This window comes from Lycorma delicatula, chromosome 1, assembly GCF_047948215.1.
Source record: "Lycorma delicatula isolate Av1 chromosome 1, ASM4794821v1, whole genome shotgun sequence".
In the NCBI taxonomy this organism is placed as follows: Eukaryota; Metazoa; Arthropoda; class Insecta; order Hemiptera; family Fulgoridae; genus Lycorma; species Lycorma delicatula.
This window is the reverse complement of record NC_134455.1, coordinates 31,866,044-31,876,043: the sequence shown is the minus strand read 5'-3', so window position 1 is coordinate 31,876,043 and position 10,000 is coordinate 31,866,044. Positions and strand designations below refer to the sequence as shown.

The window sequence follows — 10,000 nt, the reverse complement described above, 5'->3', positions numbered from 1 at the left end:
ACCGGTACCAAAATTATACCCGTGCCCCCCCCCAATTGGGCCCCAGCACGAATACGGTCGGAAACGCGTATCTCGACAACCGCTCGTCCGATCACGATCAAACAAAAACCGAAAATTTTTTTTTTTTAAGCCCAAAAACATTTGTCTAAAACATTATTGCGTAAACCTTCGGGTTCGCCCGAAAAAAAGATTTTTAAATTTTAAAAAAGTTAAAAAACCCATTTACACGCGATAGGACAAACCGATCGGGACCAAATTCAACTCAGACAAGCGAGCACACATAGGGAACGGATGACCACACTCAAATTCCCGATATGTCCTTTTTTTTTTTTTTTTTTTTTTTTTTTTTTTTTTTTTTTTTTTTTTTTTTTAAGTCGAATTTCCGATCTCTACTTTCACCTCACCGAGTTTCGAGTCGATCGCGCAAACGAAAATTTCGCCAGACTCCGGATATACGCGTTTCAAGGCATTCTAAGCTTTTTTAGCCAATGTGATTTTTTTCATAGGTTTTGACCCTCCGTTCAAGAGATACGGCCGAAAAACGAAAAAAATTGCGATTTTCCGTCCCCTCGCGTACGGAAGAGGCACGCTTTACCCGACTCTAACCTGGTCGGAATAATACCCCCTCCAAAGACGTTTCGACCTAGCGAAACCGATTTTCAATAAGCGCGCGCTGTAATTTTTTACAACTTAACGAATATTCGTTAAATTTTTGCAATTTTCTTACTTCAGAATGATAAACGGCCTTTAAAAAAAAATATATACATATCGCCGGCCCGAAACCGGTCCAAAATAATCTAACGTAACGCAACGGTTGAGAAAAATACGAAAAACGTCACGAACAAATGACAAATAACGAAAATATTCGACATCGAAATAAAACAGACGAAAAAAGATTTTCGCACCTGAGAGATCGACAGGTTTTCCCACCGCCAACGCGAAGTTTACAATAAAATAATTATACCGAAAAAATCGACGACAAAACGACCAACAAGAAATAACAAATTTCACCTTTATAACTGTTCACGAAAAAAAGTTATTAAACGACGAAATCGAACGATTAAACAAAAAAATTACAAAAAAACAATTAAATTAAAAAAACCACATTACACTGGCCACCCACGTTTATATATTATGTATATGTACGTAAAAATATTATTAAAAAATATATACATATATATACGGCCAAAACTTGTAAATTCGCATCAAAGTGACCGAGATATACTCGATTACGTGAATTTTACGGTTCGGCCGAATTTTCGGTCTTCCGAAAAATATACCCCGGTCCAGAGGGCATAGGCATCACCGGGGGGGCCGGACGGTCCGAATGGCGTCGGTCCCGGTCGAATAGCTTCGATCCCGGCTGACATATAGACGATTAGGTGAATTTTACGGTTCGGCCGAATTTTCGGTCTTCCGAAAAAGATACCCCGGTCCAGAGGGCATAGGCATCACCGGGCGGGCCGGACGGTCCGAATGGCGTCGGTCCCGGTCGAATAGCTTCGATCCCGGCTGACATATAGACGATTAGGTGAATTTTACGGTTCGGCCGAATTTTCGGTCTTCCGAAAAATATACCCCGGTCCAGAGGGCATAGGCATCACCGGGGGGGCCGGACGGTCCGAATGGCGTCGGTCCCGGTCGAATAGCTTCGATCCCGGCTGACATATAGACGATTAGGTGAATTTTACGGTTCGGCCGAATTTTCGGTCTTCCGAAAAATATACCCCGGTCCAGAGGGCATAGGCATCACCGAGGGGGCCGGACGGTCCGAATGGCGTCGGTCCCGGTCGAATAGCTTCGATCCCGGCTGACATATAGACGATTAGGTGAATTTTACGGTTCGGCCGAATTTTCGGTCTTCCGAAAAATATACCCCGGTCCAGAGGGCATAGGCATCACCGGGGGGGCCGGACGGTCCGAATGGCGTCGGTCCCGGTCGAATAGCTTCGATCCCGGCTGACATATAGACGATTAGGTGAATTTTACGGTTCGGCCGAATTTTCGGTCTTCCGAAAAAGATACCCCGGTCCAGAGGGCATAGGCATCACCGGGGGGGCCGGACGGTCCGAATGGCGTCGGTCCCGGTCGAATAGCTTCGATCCCGGCTGACATATAGACGATTAGGTGAATTTTACGGTTCGGCCGAATTTTCGGTCTTCCGAAAAAGATACCCCGGTCCAGAGGGCATAGGCATCACCGGGCGGGCCGGACGGTCCGAATGGCGTCGGTCCCGGTCGAATAGCTTCGATCCCGGCTGACATATAGACGATTAGGTGAATTTTACGGTTCGGCCGAATTTTCGGTCTTCCGAAAAATATACCCCGGTCCAGAGGGCATAGGCATCACCGGGGGGGCCGGACGGTCCGAATGGCGTCGGTCCCGGTCGAATAGCTTCGATCCCGGCTGACATATAGACGATTAGGTGAATTTTACGGTTCGGCCGAATTTTCGGTCTTCCGAAAAAGATACCCCGGTCCAGAGGGCATAGGCATCACCGGGGGGGCCGGACGGTCCGAATGGCGTCGGTCCCGGTCGAATAGCTTCGATCCCGGCTGACATATAGACGATTAGGTGAATTTTACGGTTCGGCCGAATTTTCGGTCTTCCGAAAAAGATACCCCGGTCCAGAGGGCATAGGCATCACCGGGCGGGCCGGACGGTCCGAATGGCGTCGGTCCCGGTCGAATAGCTTCGATCCCGGCTGACATATAGACGATTAGGTGAATTTTACGGTTCGGCCGAATTTTCGGTCTTCCGAAAAATATACCCCGGTCCAGAGGGCATAGGCATCACCGGGGGGGCCGGACGGTCCGAATGGCGTCGGTCCCGGTCGAATAGCTTCGATCCCGGCTGACATATAGACGATTAGGTGAATTTTACGGTTCGGCCGAATTTTCGGTCTTCCGAATAAGATACCCCGGTCCAGAGGGCATAGGCATCACCGGGGGGGCCGGACGGTCCGAATGGCGTCGGTCCCGGTCGAATAGCTTCGATCCCGGCTGACATATAGACGATTAGGTGAATTTTACGGTTCGGCCGAATTTTCGGTCTTCCGAAAAATATACCCCGGTCCAGAGGGCATAGGCATCACCGGGGGGGCCGGACGGTCCGAATGGCGTCGGTCCCGGTCGAATAGCTTCGATCCCGGCTGACATATAGACGATTAGGTGAATTTTACGGTTCGGCCGAATTTTCGGTCTTCCGAAAAATATACCCCGGTCCAGAGGGCATAGGCATCACCGAGGGGGCCGGACGGTCCGAATGGCGTCGGTCCCGGTCGAATAGCTTCGATCCCGGCTGACATATAGACGATTAGGTGAATTTTACGGTTCGGCCGAATTTTCGGTCTTCCGAAAAATATACCCCGGTCCAGAGGGCATAGGCATCACCGGGGGGGCCGGACGGTCCGAATGGCGTCGGTCCCGGTCGAATAGCTTCGATCCCGGCTGACATATAGACGATTAGGTGAATTTTACGGTTCGGCCGAATTTTCGGTCTTCCGAAAAAGATACCCCGGTCCAGAGGGCATAGGCATCACCGGGGGGGCCGGACGGTCCGAATGGCGTCGGTCCCGGTCGAATAGCTTCGATCCCGGCTGACATATAGACGATTAGGTGAATTTTACGGTTCGGCCGAATTTTCGGTCTTCCGAAAAAGATACCCCGGTCCAGAGGGCATAGGCATCACCGGGGGGGCCGGACGGTCCGAATGGCGTCGGTCCCGGTCGAATAGCTTCGATCCCGGCTGACATATAGACGATTAGGTGAATTTTACGGTTCGGCCGAATTTTCGGTCTTCCGAAAAATATACCCCGGTCCAGAGGGCATAGGCATCACCGAGGGGGCCGGACGGTCCGAATGGCGTCGGTCCCGGTCGAATAGCTTCGATCCCGGCTGACATATAGACGATTAGGTGAATTTTACGGTTCGGCCGAATTTTCGGTCTTCCGAAAAATATACCCCGGTCCAGAGGGCATAGGCATCACCGGGGGGGCCGGACGGTCCGAATGGCGTCGGTCCCGGTCGAATAGCTTCGATCCCGGCTGACATATAGACGATTAGGTGAATTTTACGGTTCGGCCGAATTTCGGTCCAGAGGGCATAGGCATCACCGAGGGGGCCGGACGGTCCGAATGGCGTCGGTCCCGGTCGAATAGCTTCGATCCCGGCTGAGATATAGCGATTTTTTTGTTGTTGGGCATGCACAGATTGTTCGGGGGTGTCGTAGTCTTTTACTGCGGAGAATTGTCATTGTCCGGCTTGAAAACATTTTCTCGGACTCTGTCGCCGTCGGGCATGCACGGATATTTAACTTTTTTTTTGTTGGGCATGCACGGTTTAGGCGGGATGTCGTTGTCTTTTACTGCGGAGAATTTGTCATTGTCCGGCTTGAAAACATTTTCTCGGACTCTGTCGCCGTTGGGCATGCACGGATATTTAACTTTTTTTTTTTGTTGGGCATGCACATTTTAGGCGGGATGTCGTAGTCTTTTACTGCGGAGAATTTGTCATTGTCCGGCTTGAGAACATTTTCTCGGACTCTGTCGCCGTTGGGCATGCACGGATATTTAACTTTTTTTTTTGTTGGGCATGCACATTTTAGGCGGGATGTCGTTGTCTTTTACTGCGGAGAATTTGTCATTGTCCGGCTTGAGAACATTTTCTCGGACTCTGTCGCCGTTGGGCATGCACGGATATTTAACTTTTTTTTTTGTTGGGCATGCACATTTTAGGCGGGATGTCGTAGTCTTTTACTGCGGAGAATTTGTCATTGTCCGGCTTGAGAACATTTTCTCGGACTCTGTCGCCGTTGGGCATGCACGTATATTTAAGTTTTTTTTTTTGTTGGGCATGCACTATTTAGGCGGGATGTCGTAGTCTTTTACTGCGGAGAATTTGTCATTGTCCGGCTTGAAAACATTTTCTCGGACTCTGTCGCCGTTGGGCATGCACGGATATTTAAGTTTTTTTTTTTGTTGGGCATGCACTATTTAGGCGGGATGTCGTAGTCTTTTACTGCGGAGAATTTGTCATTGTCCGGCTTGAGAACATTTTCTCGGACTCTGTCGCCGTTGGGCATGCACGGATATTTAACTTTTTTTTTTTTGTTGGGCATGCACATTTTAGGCGGGATGTCGTAGTCTTTTACTGCGGAGAATTTGTCATTGTCCGGCTTGAAAACATTTTCTCGGACTCTGTCGCCGTTGGGCATGCACGGATATTTAACTTTTTATTTTTTGTTGGGCATGCACATTTTAGGCGGGATGTCGTAGTCTTTTACTGCGGAGAATTTGTCATTGTCCGGCTTGAGAACATTTTCTCGGACTCTGTCGCCGTTGGGCATGCACGGATATTTAACTTTTTTTTTTTGTTGGGCATGCACATTTTAGGCGGGATGTCGTAGTCTTTTACTGCGGAGAATTTGTCATTGTCCGGCTTGAGAACATTTTCTCGGACTCTGTCGCCGTTGGGCATGCACGGATATTTAACTTTTTTTTTTTGTTGGGCATGCACATTTTAGGCGGGATGTCGTAGTCTTTTACTGCGGAGAATTTGTCATTGTCCGGCTTGAGAACATTTTCTCGGACTCTGTCGCCGTTGGGCATGCACGGATATTTAACTTTTTTTTTTGTTGGGCATGCACATTTTAGGCGGGATGTCGTTGTCTTTTACTGCGGAGAATTTGTCATTGTCCGGCTTGAGAACATTTTCTCGGACTCTGTCGCCGTTGGGCATGCACGGATATTTAACTTTTTTTTTTGTTGGGCATGCACATTTTAGGCGGGATGTCGTAGTCTTTTACTGCGGAGAATTTGTCATTGTCCGGCTTGAGAACATTTTCTCGGACTCTGTCGCCGTTGGGCATGCACGTTTCTTTAACTTTTTTTTGTTGTTGGCCATGCACGTTTCTTTTATTTTTATTTTTTTGACAGAAATTTTTCTAAGTCGATAGGGGACGGGTTCCCTCTCTATTCGAGAATGTTTTCGCATTCATTCGTCGCATATATCCTTTTCAGCTTTAACTTTTAGTACATTTCGTACCGATGTGTGACCCACTCGGAGTCAATTTTGAGAGTATTATAAGGGGATATGGTCTTGGCTTGGGGCCCCCCCCGACGTGCCTTCGCTACACGGCGTTCAGTTATCTTGCGTTTCTGTTTCACCGGGCGTCCGGTGCGTCTTCCTTGCCTACTTCTCTCGTTCGCGGCGGCTGTTTATGCTGGTCTTTGCTTGTTATTCGGCCGCTCGGCGGGTTTTTCGCTGGTTCAGCTGGCAAATGTTCTCCGGCCTCGGCTTTTGTGCATTTGTTCGAGCTCAGTTGCGGTCGTCCTTAGCATTCGCCCTTTATGCTCGGTAGCCGAAAGTAAGTTGTCGTCGTGCGCGTAGCGCGTGCATTGTGGTCCTCTCTGGTATTGAACGGGTCGTCGGGGTGATTATACGAAATGTATTTTCATTTGGGCGTGGTTTAAGTGACCTGCTTCTTAACTCGCTTCGCCGTCGTCCTTTGAGGCCGCCTTTAGACACATTTAGGCTATCTTGCATCGTTTCCCGGAGTGCTAAGTCGACGTCCCGCTTTGTTGCTCGTAGCACGTTTGTCGATTAACAGGCTGTAGCAGAGCTTTTTAGACGGTAAGCGGTGTTTTTCGCCTTGTCGGGGTGGTTGTTTTTGCTTCCATTCGTAGTAGAGCGTTGCTCTCCCTAACCCGACTCGGTCGCTATTCCGCTCGTTTTTTTTTTGCCAGCTGCCGCCTAGATCACGGATTGCTTTGTTATTGCGCCCGTCCGGCAGACGAACCGCTTGCTGACCAGTAATTCTTGTGTTCGCCACAGTTATTGGCTGCTATTCGGTTTCATTGCTGTGTACGGGGAAGCTGTCGAGCTCTCTGCGGTTTACGCTACACAGGCCGGCTAGGTCATCCATCGGGTGAAAGTTTTCACATTCGCGCCTTGAGATCATTGTTCGGTGTTCTATCGTCATTGCTTTCGGTGCTGTACCGGTGAAAGACCTCCGGCGTCCATTTGCGCTTTTCTGTTTTGCTGTCTGTGGGTGCGGCGAGCCGCTGCTTTCGGCCGGCTGTATCCCTTCGTAGAAGGGGCCAGTATCGGTTTGGTTTTTGCGGTAGGCTTGCCCACTGGATCAGTTTGCGATGTTCAGATTGCTCGATGGATTTAGTTGTGCTCTTCATCGGGCGAAGTCTTTCGCACTCGCGCCTTGAGAGCTATATTCGGTGTTTTATCCGTTTGTTGCTTTCGGCTGCTGTACCGATGCGAGCAGTCTGCTTTCGCGCATAGGCGAGCCTGGTTTTCAATTGGCATGCCTTCGCGTTGGCCACAGTGTTAGTCCGATATTCGGATACCTGCGGTGTGTGCGCTTCACTGGCGTTCGGTTGAACTCTGCATCGGGTGAAATATTTCACACTCGCGGCCTCGAGAGCTAAAAGTTCGGTGTTATATCGGCTCTGCTTTCGGCTGCTGTACCGGTGCGAGCCCTCCGGCGTCGGCCGTAGCGTATTTCTGCGGGACCGTTTACGGACTCTGCGAGCCGCTTCTTTCGGCCGCCCTGTGGATCTTTTCTCGACATCGCGGCTTTCATTTGCTTTTCGCCAGTTCGGGCGTCGCCCGCAGTTGCGCACCCGGCGAGCCGCTTCTTTCGGCCGGCTGTACCCTTCCTGGAAGGGCCGGTATCGGTCTGGTTTTTGCGGCAGGCTCACCGTGCGTGTCTGCGGTCACAGTAACAGTCCCGCTGTTCGGACTGCGGTCGGTTTTACTCTGCATCGGGTGAAATATTTCACACTCGCGGCCTCGAGAGCTGGTGTTATATCGGCTTTCGGCTGCTGTACTGGTGCGAGCCTTCCGGCCTCGGCCGTTCGTGGATTTGGCGAGCCGCTTCTTTCGGCCGGTATAGGTCTGGTTTTTGCGGCAGGCTCGCCCTGTGATTCGTTTTGCGATTCGCCCTATCTGGTCGTCTGCCTGTGTAAAGGTCTTGATGTTGGGGGACCTGCGTTCTTCGCAACGCCCGCTGATCTGTCGTGCTCAGCTTAGGGTGAAAATTCTTTTCACATTCGCCGCCTCGAGAGCTACAATTCGGTGTTGTATCCGCATTGCTTGCTTTCGGCCGCTGTACCTATGCGAGCCTTCAGACTTTGGCCGTCGCGTTGTTCCGTAGGATTGTTTACGGGCGCGGCGAGCTACTGCTTTCGGCCGGCCGTACCCTTCCACGAAGGGCCGGCATCGGCTTGGTTTTTGCGGTATGCTTGCCCCCTAAATGGGTTGGCGTAGTCACATGTCAGGCAATCCGCGGCCCTCATTGCTCGGAGACTTGAGTGCGAAAAGCTGCAGTCTTGCAGTCCAGTATGCCAGTTTCCCGCGGCTTGAGGCGTATTTCACGCGGTTGCTCTGGCGGGATAACGCTTGTGACGCCGGCTCTTCGGGCCGGTTATTTAGTTTGCCGGAGTTAAGGTCGGTCCCCGCCTTGCGAGGTGTACCGTTTTCCTTCCTCCGGTCTCTCCGCTGAATTTCTCTGCACCCTCTTTTTTCCGCGGCGATTACGACCATTTTGCGCTTTCGGCCGTGCATCCTCTCAGAAGGAGCGCCGGTCTTATTTAAACGGTTATCCGCGCGCATGAAGCGCGGTCAACGTTAGACGGGCGGCCTGTTCGGCCGTCCTGACGTGCGTGTGGAATTAAGAAAGGAAACTATCGACCGTTGTTCTCTTTTGATGATAGACTATCTATCTGCGGTTCGGTCGCTACGCCGTACGGCTAGCCCGATAATGTTTTGCGGACTACCGGCCGCCGGGTCGCTTTGGCGTGCCCTCCGGCCGGCCGGCCGGGCGGCGTTCGTCGGCGGACTCAGTCCGCCGTTCGTTCGCCGTTCCGGCAGCGGGAAGCTTTTGTTTAGCTCCCTGGTTGATCCTGCCAGTAGTCATATGCTTGTCTCAAAGATTAAGCCATGCAAGTCTCAGTACAAGCCGAACTAAGGTGAAACCGCAAAAGGCTCATTAAATCAGTTATGGTTCCTTGGATCGTACAATCCATTACTTGGATAACTGTGGTAATTCTAGAGCTAATACATGCAAACAGAGTCCCGACCAGAAATGGAAGGGACGCTTTTATTAGATCAAAACCAATCGACGTCCGTCTTCCTCCGGGTCGACGGCGCCGTACTCCTTGGTGACTCTGAATAACTTTTGGCAGATCGCACGGTCTTCGAACCGGCGACGCATCCTTCAAATGTCTGCCTTATCAACTGTCGATGGTAGGTTCTGCGCCTACCATGGTTGTAACGGGTAACGGGGAATCAGGGTTCGATTCCGGAGAGGGAGCCTGAGAAACGGCTACCACATCCAAGGAAGGCAGCAGGCGCGCAAATTACCCACTCCCGGCACGGGGAGGTAGTGACGAAAAATAACGATACGGGACTCATCCGAGGCCCCGTAATCGGAATGAGTATACTCTAAATCCTTATACGAGTATCAATTGGAGGGCAAGTCTGGTGCCAGCAGCCGCGGTAATTCCAGCTCCAATAGCGTATATTAAAGTTGTTGCGGTTAAAAAGCTCGTAGTTGGATCTGTGTCCCGCACCGTCGGTTCACCGCCTGTCGGTGTTCAACTGGTGTGTATGCGGGACGTCCTGCCGGTGGCGGTCCGGTTCCCCGTGGGTACGTAGGGGCGTCCTTGCTTACGCTTGCGTCGTCCCCGAAGGCCTGCGCGGTGTATCCGGCCGCCTTTTCAATCCCGTCGCGGTGCTCTTCACTGAGTGTCGAGGCGGGCCGGCACGTTTACTTTGAACAAATTAGAGTGCTTTAAGCAGGCCCTGTCCCGCCTGTATGTTGTGTGCATGGAATAATGGAATAGGACCTCGGTTCTATTTTGTTGGTTTTCGGAATCTGAGGTAATGATCAATGGGGACAGGCGGGGGCATTCGTATTGCGACGTTAGAGGTGAAATTCTTGGATCGTCGCAAGACGGACCGAAGCGAAAGCATTTGCCAAGTAT

The 10,000-nt window shown here is 51.0% G+C and overlaps 1 non-coding gene across 1 annotated transcript in view; it reads left to right on the top strand.

The window, feature by feature from the left end:
* The first annotated feature begins 8,904 nt into the window (after positions 1-8,904).
* LOC142318635 (small subunit ribosomal RNA) overlaps positions 8,905-10,000 on the top strand; it is a 1,957-nt gene continuing 861 nt past the window's right edge. Inside the window, exon 1 of the ribosomal RNA XR_012755002.1 lies at positions 8,905-10,000. This exon is cut by the window's right edge and continues 861 nt beyond it. This is a non-coding gene — a ribosomal RNA (small subunit ribosomal RNA).